Here is a 14,059-nt window from a genome sequence, read left to right as displayed (position 1 = left end):
TTTACTCAGCCCCCAGACCACTTTGTAGGGTCAAGCAGAAAATTGCTCACATTTCCCATTGACTTACATTGGACTCGCTACTCCTAATGAGTAATTACAAAGATACTCGAGGAGTAACGAGTAGCCCGAATACCGTACTACTGTGTGAGTATCGAGTAGTAACGAGTATACTTGCTAATGCCTAGTTAGAACTACTGCCCAAGACCTAGAGGAATACAGGGTTAAATAATCCCTTCATGACCTTTGGACATACCGTTACATTCAAGGTCGTGTCAGTCCTTTTAATACTGACTTGGGTGGCAAGTTCTCATGTTTCCCCACACATATTGGCTGATCTGATCACCTGAGATTTGCAGTTACAGGAACCGATGGATCAGAGATTCACGCGCACCTCTTAGCCAGTTAAATATCCTTGCAAATCCTATTAGATATAATAAATAGGCATAACAGTATAAGGGATAACAAAATTGTTATCAGGAAGGGTATTAGTACCTCAAATAAAGACTAGTCTAATATTTAGTGAATATAACTGAAATCATGCAACCATGACCCCTCCATACACTTAGCCAGATATAAAGTGGTTAGTTTCGTAGGATTCACTTTAAGTAATGTTTTTTATTGTATTGCTCATTCAACAGCTGATCAGCACAAAACTCAGAGAAAAATTTAGTGATACAGTTTGGAAGAATAAATATACATATATACTGTATATATAAATACATGGTATACAAGACTATGCATATTGTTAAGCTATGTGTGTGAAAAAAAATTGCTGCTGTAAAAAAAATGGACTGCACCACAGATGTCAAGTGGGAAAAAAACATCCAACCTTTTTGGATGACAATTGGCCAGAATTTTTATACTGTTGTTTTATTCTAGCCTTACAGACATAGGGCAATCAGGGATAACGCCTGGGGCCCGATTGACCACATTATAATGTTTAGTGTGGAAATACATACTCACCTCATTCCTGTTCCAGCGGCACACATCCACGGGCGGGGAGCTTTTCCGGGACTACATTGCCATCATTACAGAATGGTGGAAGAGTTTCAGGGGAGCCACTGTACATGGCGGCTTCAAGAAGAAGTGGAGTACTTGGGGAATGGAAGCGAGGATAGTAAGGTTTTTTTAGGGGTTTTATATGTGTATGTGATGTTTTGGGGCTCATACTGTAAATAGGGGTTATGTGGGGGCTCATGCTGTATATAGGATTCAATGTGGGGGCTTATGCTATATAAAGGAGACTATGTGGGAGCTCAGGCTGTATATAGGGGCTTTGTGAGGGCTCACAATATATATAGGCTGATGTGTGGGGGCTAATGCTGTATATAGGAGGATATGAGAGGGCTCCTGCTGTATATCAGAGGCTATATGGGGGCTTGTGCTATATATAGGATTCTATGTAGGGAGACTATGTAGTGTCATACTGTATATAGAGAAGCCATATGGTGACTCAAGGGATCATGTGATATGTTACTTGATACATCGGGGTTGAGGGCCACATCTTCTAAACCACCCAGGGCCCTGGCTGCTCTTAACACTCCATTGCTTACACAGTAAGGCTAAGTTTACATGTCCTGTAGTCTTCCATTAAAATGGATCCTGCATAGATCCGTTGGGAAACTGATTTCTGCGGTGTCCACTGCTTTATCATGGGAGTTTATCGACATCGGATTTGTTAACGGCTTGCTATTTTTCTTCCATTTGTAATGGATCTGGTAAGAAAATAATGGATTTGTTACAAATGCAAGTACAATGGATGGCCAAATAGCAATCCATTAATGGATCCACTGTCCATAGACTGCACATGGTCAAAACGGATCTGGCTGACATCCTTTATTTAAAAACAGACTAAAAAGTTGTGTTTCCACAATTGTTTTGCCAACGGATCGCCAACGAATCCATGATAATGGATGACTACAGGACATGTGAATCAAGCCTAAAGGACGCTTTACGCGCAACGACATCAGCGATGTTGTGCGCCACTGGCAGCGATTTGCCCGTGATGCACAACCGTCGGGGGTGGGTACGCACGCTAGCGATATCGATAGCGATATCAATGTGTGTAAAGTGCCCTTAAGAATGAAATAAATAGAACCATAGTTTCTGGTCAATATGTAACTGATTTGGAAACATTTTTAGTTAATTAGCATCTAACTAAAGCAATATATAAATACATTTGAATGATCATTCCAAAAAATAGGTGAAACATTTGGCATGTCTTGTGCCACATTTACTGCTATGATGCTTTTGGTGCATTATTGCCATGCATTTTTCATAATGAAGTCAATGGGTGGAAGAGCTGAAAAATGCAGGCAACAATACACTAAAAATTGACATGCTGCAGATTACTTGTGCATCAAATCTGCAAGGAAAAAATAAGCAACACTTCACAATTCTCATTGATTTTGCTGGCTTAAGGATAGGTATGCAGTTTTGTGACAAAACGTCACAAAAAAATGCATCAAAAACACACTGCGTGCACATGTCTTTTAGGATTAGCATTAGGGTGTTTGCCCATCTGCTATTTTCTCTATACGTTTCTTTTTTATTAAAAGCCTTATTCTGATAGCTGTGAAGTGAATGCATTTTCACATTGTATTGCGGATACAAAAGACCCAACATCTTAAGAGTCAAAGAAATGAACAGGTATTGAACTTGTTGATCAGTCTAATCTAGAAACAAGGTAAAAATGATCACATAGGTAGAGTTCCCTTTACGTAATGAGAATTCCACGACTTTTTTCCAAGTGAGACTGTGACATAGCGGATTACATTGATTAATAAATAATTTAGGCGTAGTTTAGTTGAGCTGTGTAAGCAGAATTCCTGGATCTTTTTTCCGACTGTGCACTGCTAAATTATTCATTTTGGTGCAATTAAGTTGAGCTGTATAAGCAACATTCCAAGGAATATTTTCCATCTGTAGCACAGGCAGAAGACAATACTTCATTTAATAGCGCTATAAATCACGGCTCTCAGCCCTCTGAAGTTTTGTTGTGATTCTACTTTTTTGTTATGGCATCTAAACCAGGAATAAAACTTCACCTCTTTCTTTCTAAAAGTTGCTGTGATATTGTAACTGTTAGAATCAGAAATGAGAGCAGTAGGTAAAATGAAAGAATGCCTAATTTAAAGCATATCTAATGTTTTAGGTGGCTTTTCAGTATGTGTATTTTTGAGGGATAGCATTATTTCTAGCCATTATATGACTTGGTCCCTGGGTTTGTTAGCAGTCCCCCTTCCAAAATGCTCTATGTATAAGACCTGTTTCACACATCAGTGAAAAACATTGACGTTTTTCTCCGACTTGTAAAAAAACACATATGTCACTCCATGTGCCGTGATTCACAGCACATATGTGTCCTCCATGAGCAATCCGTGATCCGTACTCCATGATAGGACATGGAGATAAACTCACCTGTCCCCGCTCCTGCTGTCCATGATGCTGATATCTTCAGCTCTCCTGTGTCCGGCCGCTGTGTCTCTCACCACTGCAGATACTTCTGGGTCAGCGATGGAGTGCATGAATGCATATGCATGAGAATAATTACCCGGCTTGCAAGCAGAGGCAGCAGTGGCCGGAGACAGCGTGGCTGGAGACAGTTGAGTTTAAAAGGTTTTTTCTTTTCCATGTACATGTTTTTCTGGTACGTGTAGATCACACCATAAAACAGACTTGTCTCTGTGTGGAAATCACGGACACTCATGTATGCCGCACGGAGACACAGTCAGGGAAAAATCCCTGATGTGTGTGCAGACCCATTGATTTTAATAGGTGTGCGTATGTCCATGATTCTAGTACATATAAAAACTGTGCCATATGTACCAGAATCACTGATGTGTGAAACAGGCCTAAGGCTGTTAGGTTCAGAAGCAGAAGCATGGAGGACATTCTACAGCAGTAATGATCAGTGTAGTTGTCAATTCAGATCTGATCACCTCATTCCTGGACACACTTTCAACTATGTTTTTCTCTTTAATATCAAAGTATTTAACCCCTTCACCCCTGGGTGATTTTTCATTTTTCATTTTTTTTTGTTTTTGTTCTCCTTCTTCCAAGAGTCAAACTTTTTTAGTTTTCCGTCAATCTTGCCATATGAGGGCTTAATTTTTGTAAGATGAGTTGTACTTTTAAATTAATCCATGAGTTTTACCATATAGATTACTGCAAAACAGCAAAAAAACTTCAAGTGCGGAAAAATTGCAAAATAAATGTTATTGCACAATTGTTTTTGAGATATCTTATTTACCATGTTCACTATATGGTAAAACTGATGTGTTGGTGTGATGCCTCAGGTTAGTGTGAGTTTGTAAACAACAAACATGTAAAGGTTTACTTAGGTAAAGAAAAAGTCAGAAGTTTGTCCAAAAAAAGTGGCACACTCTTTGCGCCATTTTCCAAACGTTCTCATTTTTCGGGCTCTGGAGCTCAGTGATGGCTTATATTTTGCATCTCAAGCTGATGTTTTAATGGTACAATTTTTGTGCAGATGCTACTTTTAGATCACCTGTTATTGCATTTTGTATACAATTTGCAGCTGCTTAAAAAAACGTAATTTTTGCGTTTGGATTTTTTTTACCATAACGCCGTTTACCGATCAGATTAATTGATTTTATATTTTGATAGATCGGGCATTTCTGAAAGCGGCAATACCAAATATGTGTATATTTTATTAACCCTTTCATTTTTAATGGAGCGAATGGGAGGTGATTTAACCCCTCAAGCCCCTGGACATTTTGCATTTTTCCGGGGTTTTTTTCCTCTCTTTCTTCCGAGAGCCGTTACTTTTTTATTTTTCTGTCAATCTTCCCATATAAGAGCTTGTTTTTTGCAAAATGAGTTGTAGTTTTAAATGAAACCATAAGTTTTACCACGTAGTGTACTGGAAAACATCAAAAAAATTTCAAGTGAGGAAAAATTGCAAAAAAAGTGTGATCGCAAAATGGTTTTTGGGATATTTTATTCACCATGCTCACTATATGATAAAACTGATGAGTCTATGTGATACATGAGGTTGGTGCGAGTTTGTAGACACCAAACATGAATATGCTTACTTGTATTTAAGGGGTTAAAACAAATGCACAAACTTGTCCAAAAAATGTGGCGCACATTTTGCACCATTTTACAAAATCCGTAGCGTTCTTATTTTTTTTCAGTGACAGCTTATTTTTTGAGTCTCGAGCTGATGTTTTTAACTGTACCATTTTTGCGCAGATGCTACGTTTTGATCCCAATACGATAATGCTTCTTCATCTAGCACGGGCAATATATACACCTTTTGGGATTTGGAAAAAAATTTCACTTAAAGACTTAAGACATGGTGGGACTCAGCAATCCTTAAAAAATACATCGAGAAGAATATGGTTCCACGTGAGCTGAGAATAAAAAAATGTCCTACATTTACGTTCCACGACAAATTTCAAACTGAATGGAACAATATTCTTACCACTTGGTCATTGGGACTAATGGATCTTATTATCAAGGAAGAGGAAAAGAGAATAAAAGAATTTGACACCCAGATTAAGAAGATACAGGATTACCTTAATAAAAATTATGATGCAACTGATTTTAAAAAACTTAATGACAAGTTTCTCTGTAACGTTAATAAAATCGAAGATAACATCTTGTAATATAAACAACGCAAATACAAATGTGACATTAACGACTAGAATTCCAACCAGGTATATACTTGGCATACTGCCAGAAACTCTATACTGAAAAATTGCAATGATAAAACGTATAAAGATAAATCAGTTATCTTCACATCCACAGACTTGGACACCACAGGTGGAAGCATCAGCTTATTAGATTCCGACAAACATTACAATAACACAGGTGAGTCCATAAAAAAGTCAAAAAATGTCCCCAACATAGAGGAGGCAGAAACATAGCAGAAATAAGAAGAGATGTTCCTCGACGTAACAAGAGAAGCAAATACCAGAGATGTTGAACAAAACTAACAACACGGAATCTCATTTGTCAATTTATCCGCATGCATTATTAATTTTCATCAAAATAAAGTTTTGCAAAAGGGCCTTAATTTTGCTCCAACAGAGCAGACCTCTTTCAAACTATTAAAGACATCAATAGGTTTATCAGAAATCTCACCGTCAAGAAACACTTTCTTCATCTCGAATCTAATGATGAGAATGCTCCCGCCGTATCTGAAGGTGTTCCTCTACCCTTACACGTGAATCTTAGAGAGCAGATCTCAAGAAAAATTTTATCTGAACTGGATGATTCCCACGATCTCAAATTGAATATTCCTCCTTTTAAAACATCTAACAGCAACTTTTACCCTATTGCCTCACGTATACCTATTATGGATGTATACCAGGATATAATGGAGACTGAAATCAAAAATATTCTCTCCGTTGAATGTCCTTTAAAGGACAATTTAACAGTCCATGAAAAGCGTGCTCTCCAGGAACTTTCAAGTAACCCTCATATCAATATCAGAGCTGCAGACAAAGGCGGCTCTGTAGTTATTTTGGATAAAGGCCACGTCATACTAAGCAACATCGCTAGCAAAATCGCTGATAAGGAACAACTTTTGTGATGTAGCAGCGATGTTGCTAGCGATGTTGCTGTGTGTGACATCCAGCAACAACCTGGCCCCTGCTGTGAGGTCGCTGGTTGTTGCTGAATGTCCTGGGCCATTTTTTAGTTGTTGCTCTCCCGCTGTGAAGCACACATTGCTGTGTGTGACAGCGACAGAGCAACAACTAAATGTGCAGGCAGCAGGAGCCGGCTTCTGCGGACGCTGGTAACCACGGTAAACATCGGGTAACCAAGAAGCCCTTACCTTGGTTACCCGATATTTACCTTCGTTATCAGTGTCTTCCGCTCTCACGCTTTCAGTGCTCCCTGCTCTCTGCACACGTAGCCACAGTACACATCGGGTAATTAACCCGATATGTACCGTGGCTAGGAGTGCAGGGAACAGGGAGCCGGCACTGGCAGTGTGAGAGCGGCGGACGCTGCTAACGAAGGTAAATATCGGGTAACCAAGGTAAGGGCTTCTTGGTTATGTAAGGGCCCAGGGACAGAGGACCTCAAATGTTCTATATGTCACAGTTGCTGTTCTGGCACAAGGGTGCAGAGGCTGTGTTCCCTGGGTGGTCTACAAGGCCCTGATGTTCCCTGCTATCCACCCCCACACAGTATCCACAGCTGATGGACAGTCCACAGACACGGTCTTGGGGATAACAGTTGCTTTAATACAGCAGGAACAAAGGAAAACAACACGGAATATACAGTATGTTTCACGGTCTTTTGTAGATAGGCCACGGCAAATACAGCTTGGTGTTGAATACTGAAGTGTAATTAGGGTTCTGTAGCTTTAAGAGCACAATTTGCTTCAGATTTAATACTGGTATGCCTTTAGAAGCAGGTTCAGAGTCTCTTGAGCTTAGAGGGTAGATATAATAAGATTGTACAGACCTGGAGTCCTGGGGTTAATTTCACTGGGAATAATTTCACTAATGTCACTAGTTCAGACACGTGCAGTACATGTAAGCAAATGTAAATAGTTGCCCAGCACGCTACGGGGACCGGGCGGCTGGTGCGTGGACAATGGCATGAAAGCCAATAATATTGCAGTGGGGTGGGAGACCCTCAAATCTCCCCAATCTGCATGCAGTAGGGTCTTGTATATAATCAGTATGCCCTACTGTCTGAAGAGATGCACAATGTATATCTGGCCAGTGAGGATTCAGGATAGGAAGCCTTCAGTATATTGGCTGTAAAAGTCAGGAAATTATTAAATTCTAGGCCTCGACCTAGCAGGAGTCTTGTGGTGAAGAGAAACTCCACATAATGTCTTCCCTCAGAGGAGACTCAGCCAGAACCAGAACATTACAGTTCTTTCCAGACAGAGGCTGGAGAATAGCTCCACCTATTGAGCCATGTGACCAAGAACTGGCCAATAGGAAAACACCCACTGCACACTTCAGATTCTTACAGTTTTCACCAGTAGATGGTGCTAGAACACAACAAATGAGAAATGCTTTACTTATAACATATAAAATGATATTACATATAAGAGAATGTACTTAAAGAAACAGACACAATCTGGACCGGGCCACTACATACTCCCCCTCTGAAGGTGAGCCATCCTCGGCGATTGTGCGAGTGGAGGACATCTAAGAAAGGAAGGAAATATATATGTAAGGCACAGTAACAATAAGGCAAGAATATGCAGCCATACTGAAGAACAATAGGCAATGAAAAAAATGCAAAACATGAATGTGAACAACAACCTTGAACATATTCAAAAAAGGAAGTGACAATATAAGAATATTAAAATCAATTTTTATTGAAATATGAATTAAAATCATACAAAAAATACACTAGAAATACAGCAAGGGAAAGTGCTAGATGATGAATATAATATTAAGGGTCATGGACAGAGCATCAAATTTTATTACTCCATAATAATCCCGTATATATAAATTTCATGGGAATTCTTAAAATTGGACAAATAAATAATTACCACCTGTGTAGAATATATATGACCAAAAAATGTCAAGCAAAGTTACTTCAAGAAGGATTTTCTGACTGATGCAATTAAAGTGCCAATGTGCTAAGGGGGAGGGAAAGTAGAAGCCACCAAGATGGATGGAATAAATAGTTACATAAATAATTAAATAAATTGTATCAAAAATATCCAAGCAATAATTTAAACAGCCATCCTATAAGGTGCATCCCTCCCAAACCTCACTGCACAGACATATAACAGCAATTTCAAAAGCATGACATTTCGGAAAATATATTTACCATGACCCTTAATATTATATTCATCATCTAGCACTTTCCCTTGCTGTCTTTCTAGTGTATTTTTTGTATGATTTTAATTCATATTTCAATAAAAATTGATCTTAATATTCTTATATTGTCACTTCCTTTTTTGAATATGTACACATGTTCAAGGTTGGTGTTCATATTATATTTAAGTGCGGTTCTATTTAGGACTAATGTTGAAAAACATGAATGTGGTAGTGCCAATATGAGATAGAGTCTCTTTCCGCAATATTCTATCGTCCATATGAAAGACTCTGGAAAGGCTTTTTAGTGGCAACAAACAGTCCATAAGTTCATGGCTGTATACAGAAAATAGTACAAATGATAAACAAGGTGCTTGGAATTACCTAGGTGCAGAGGCTTAAACATTACTAAACTGACTATCCAGCTAAATAAATAAACACAAGATTATATACTCATGGAAAAGGAGACCTTTTAGTCTCTGTAGCGGGCTGGAAGTGTTCCTTTTGTGCTTCGCTCTGAACACCTCAACAATTGATCTTCCTCTGGAGCAGGAATGATATTGTTTGCTGGGTCAGGTGAAGTTGGCACAGGAACAGCAACTAGAGCAGGAATTGAGATGGGGACATATTGATAGCATGGAAGGATAAATTGAGTTTTGTAGAGGGACTCTTCAACAGTAGGCTGTCTGGCTGGTGTTTCCAATGTAGGAATTGGTGTGTAGACCGGCATGACTTGTGGAGGAGGTGATGAAATCACTAGTAGTCCTCTTTGGTGCATAGCTTTATGCGGTTCCTCTGCACCGTCTGTGAGGCCATTCTGGGTTTCTTCACTTCATAGACATCTGACTCAGGATATGGGATAGCTGTAACTGTGTATGGCTCTGTTTCCCAGAGTGAATCAAGCTTTCCTGTACGGTGGTACTTCTTTAGCCATACCTTGTCTCCAACTTGAAGTGGGGCAGCATTAGCTCTTTGATTGTAGCTCTCTTCTTGTTGACGGTGAGCTTCACCCATGCGGTAATCAACAATCTGTTGGGCTTCGTGTATTCTTCGCTGATGCTCTGAGACCCAATCAGTTTTTGGCAGGGGATTGATCATGTCAGGGACTTGGATTCCAAGAGAACGATCTTTTGGGAGCTGACCTTGTCTTCCAAACATCAGATAATATGGCGAGTAGCCTGTAAAATAGTGGACAGTATTGTTGTAGATTTCCACTAACTCGTCAAGCAATTGAGGACATTCAGCTTGTTTGGTAACAGATGCTGTTCGCAGCATATTGATGAAGGTCTGGTTGACTTTCTCGCAGAGGCCATTCCCTTGGGGATGATAGGCGGTTGTTCTCAGCTTTTTGCACTCATGGAATTGGCAGAGCTCTTGAAATAATTGTGACTCAAAGCCAGATCCACGATCTGTGAGGACTGCTTCAGGGCAACCGTAATGTCTCACATATTCATGGTAGAAGGTGATAGCTGTAGTCCGAGCTGTAAGGTCTTTTACTGGCACAACAGCAACCCACTTAGTATAGTGATCCACCATGGTTAAGGCATATGTGTTGCCTGAACGAGTTGGTGCTAGCTTCACATGATCAAGAGCGACTAGCTTGTTTGGTTTCTGAGAATGGATTGGATGAAGAGGAGCTCTGGCATCTTTCTTACCGACTTTGGTGAAGTTGCAGGCTGGACATTCACTACACCAGTTTTCTATGTCTCACCGCATCCCAATCCAATAGAAGAGTTGGCGTATGGTGGCTTCAGTTTTGTGCACGCCAAAGTGCCCAGGCTGGTCGTGGTAGGCATCAAGAACAATTCTGGCATCTCAGCGTGGGATTAGAATCTGATGTAGCCTTTCACCTGAAACCGGGTCTAGGGTATTGCGCAGGATCAAGCCCTTTTGAATGAAGAGTCTTTTGCGCTGTCTCCAGAGACGATTAAGCTCAACATCAGGACATCTTCTGCGTCATCTGACAGGTATTCTCCCAGTAGTCAGGTAATCATAGATCTCACCTAGGACACGAGACTCATTTTGAAGAGTTTGCCATCTTGATGGATCTTGGAAAAGGACAGGTTTCTGTTGAGGAACTTCATCAGTTTGTGTAGCAGCAACAGCATTCTGTGTAGCAAACCTTTGATAGAAGGGAGGCATCTCAACATCTTCCCACAGATCTTCCTCAGGAGGCTCTTCTCCTTTGGGCAAACGGGATAACACATAGTATCATAGTTTTTAAGGTTGAAGGGAGACTCTAAGTCCATCTAGTTCAACCCGTAGCCTAACATGTTGATTCAGAGGAAGGCAAAAAAACCCCAATGTGGCAAACAAGTTCCAATGGGGAAAAATTTCCTTCCTGACTCCACATCCGGCAATCAGACTAGTTCCCTGGATCAATACCCTGTCATAAAATCTAATATGCATAACTGGTAATATTAAATTTTTCAAGAAAGGCATCCATGCTCTGCTTAAATGTTAGTAGTGAATCACTCATTACAACAGCATGCGGCAGAGAGTTCCATAGTCTCACTGCTCGTACAGTAAAGAATCCTCGTCTGTGATTATGATTAAACCTTCTTTCCTCAAGACGTAGCGGATGCCCCCGTGTTCCAGTCGCAGGCCTAGGTGTAAAAAGATCTTTGGAAAGGTCTCTGTACTGTCCCCTCATATATTTATACATGGTGATTAGATCCCCCCTAAGCCTTCGTTTTTCCAAACTAAATAACCCCAAGTTTAATAACCTGTCTTGGTATTGCAGCCCACCCATTCCTCTAATAATCTTGGTGGCTCTTCTCTGCACCCTCTCCAGTTCAGCTATGTCCTTCTTATATATTGGTGACCAGAATTGTACACAGTATTCTAAGTGCGGTCGCACTAGTGACTTGTACAGGTAGAGGTAGAACTATATTTTTTTCATGAACACTTATACCTCTTTTAATACATCCCATTATTTTATTAGCCCTGGCAGCAGTTGCCTGACACTGTCCACTAAAGTGAAGTTTACCATCCACCCATACACCCAAGTCTTTTTCTGTGTCTGTTTTACCAAGTGTTCTACAATTAAGTACATAATCATAAATGTTATTTCCTCTACCCAAGTGCATGACCTTACATTTATCTACATTAAACTTCAATTGCCACTTCTCAGCCCAATCCTCCAATTTACATAAATCTCCCTGTAATATAAAATTATCCTCCTCTGTATTGATTACCCTGCAGAGTTTAGTATCATCTGCAAATATTGAAATTCTACTCCGCATGCCCCCAACAAGGTCATTTATAAATATGTTGAAAAGAAGCGGGCCCAATACTGACCCCTGTGGTACCCCACTATGAACTGAGACCCAGTCTGAGTACGTACCATTAATAACCACCCTTTGTTTCCTATCACTGAGCCAGTTTTTAACCCAGTTACACATATTTTCCCCTATCCCCATTATTCTCATTTTATGTACCAACCTTTTGTGTGGCACCGTATCAAAAGCTTTTGAAAAGTCCATATACACAACATCCACTGCATTTCCCTGGTCCAGGCTTGAACTTACCTCTTCATAGAAGCTGATCAAATTAGTTTGACAGGATCGATCCCTCATAAACCCATGTTGATACTCTGTCATAAGGTTATTTTTCTTGAGATACTCCAGTATAGCATCTCTCAAGAAACCCTCAAGGATTTTACCAACCGTAGAGGTTAAACTTACCAGCCTATAATTTCCCGGCTCAGTTTTTGTTCCCTTTTTGAATATTGGCACCACATTTGCTATGCGCCAGTCCTGCGGTACCGACCCTGTTATTAAGGAATCTGAGAAGATTAAAAATAATGGTCTATCTATCACAGAACTCAATTCCTGTAGTACTCTGGGGTGTATGCCATCCGGGCCCGGAGATTTGTCAACCTTAGTGATTTCGAGGCGGCGGCGTACGTCCTGCTGGGTTAAGCAGGTAATATTCAAGGGTGAATTTATGGTATCACTGGTCATGTCATCTGCCATGGCATTTTCTTGTATAAAAACCGTAGAAAAAAAGTCATTCAGCAGGTTGGCTTTACCCTCATCCCCTTCCACCATTTCACCAAGACTATTTTTAAGGGGGCCAACACTATCGCTTTTCAGTTTTTTACTGTTTATGTAGTTAAAGAATATTTTAGGATTATTTTTACTTTCTCTCGCAATGAGTCTCTCTGTCTCAAACTTAGCTAACTTAATTTGCTTTTTACATATTTTATTTAATTTTCTATAATTATATAATGCCTCATCACTACCTACCCTCTTTAATTCTTTTAAGGCTTTCTGTTTTTCTTTTATTGCTTCCCTTACAGCTCTATTTAGCCATAGGGGTTTCCTCCTATTTCTAGCATGTTTGTTCCCATAGGGTATATTTTCTGCACAAGCCCTATTCAGGATGCTCATAAAAGTCTCCCATTTGCTTTGTGTACTTTTATTACTTAGTACATCATCCCAGTTTATTGCACTAAGATCATCTCTCAACCGTTTAAAATTTGCTTTCCTGAAGTTTAGTGTCCTTGTAGCCCCTCTACTATACATCTTACTAAAGAAAACATGAAAACTAATTATTTTGTGATCACTATTCCCCAAGTAACCCCCAACTTGTATATTTGATATGCGGTCTGGCCTATTGGTTAGTACAAGGTCTAGTAGTGCTCCCCCTCTTGTGGGGTCCTGTACCATTTGTGAAAGGTAATTATCTTTCATTGTTATCAAAAATCTATTTCCTTTGCTGGAACTGCAAGTTTCTGTTCCCCAATTTATATCAGGATAGTTAAAGTCCCCCATAATAATTACCTCTCCGAGACTCATTGCTTTATCAATTTGCTTTATGAGGAGATTCTCTACCTCTTCCATAATATTCGGCGTCTTATAACACACCCCTATCAGTATTTTATTATTCATTCTCCCCCCCTTATCTCCACCCATAAGGACTCTACATTCTCAGTACCCTCACATATGCTGTCACGCAGGATGGGTTTTAAGGATGATTTTACATATAGACACACACCTCCCCCTCGCTTATTTGTACGGTCATTCCTGAATAGGCTATAACCCTGTAAATTAACAGCCCAGTCATAGCTCTCATCCAGCCATGTCTCTGATATCCCCACTATATCATAATTTTCTTCCAACAATATTAATTCTAATTCCTCCACCTTATTTGTGAGGCTTCGGGCATTAGTGTACATGCACGTTACGTATGACTCTGTACCTATATTCCTGCTTACTGTATTGACTGTCCTAACCCTTCCCCCCGTACCACCCCCAATTTCATTACTTGTGCCCTGGTCACTATCT

The sequence above is a fragment of the Anomaloglossus baeobatrachus genome, chromosome 7 (genome assembly GCF_048569485.1).
Source record: "Anomaloglossus baeobatrachus isolate aAnoBae1 chromosome 7, aAnoBae1.hap1, whole genome shotgun sequence".
Taxonomy (NCBI): domain Eukaryota; kingdom Metazoa; phylum Chordata; class Amphibia; order Anura; family Aromobatidae; genus Anomaloglossus; species Anomaloglossus baeobatrachus.
Note: the sequence above shows the minus strand (reverse complement) of the source record.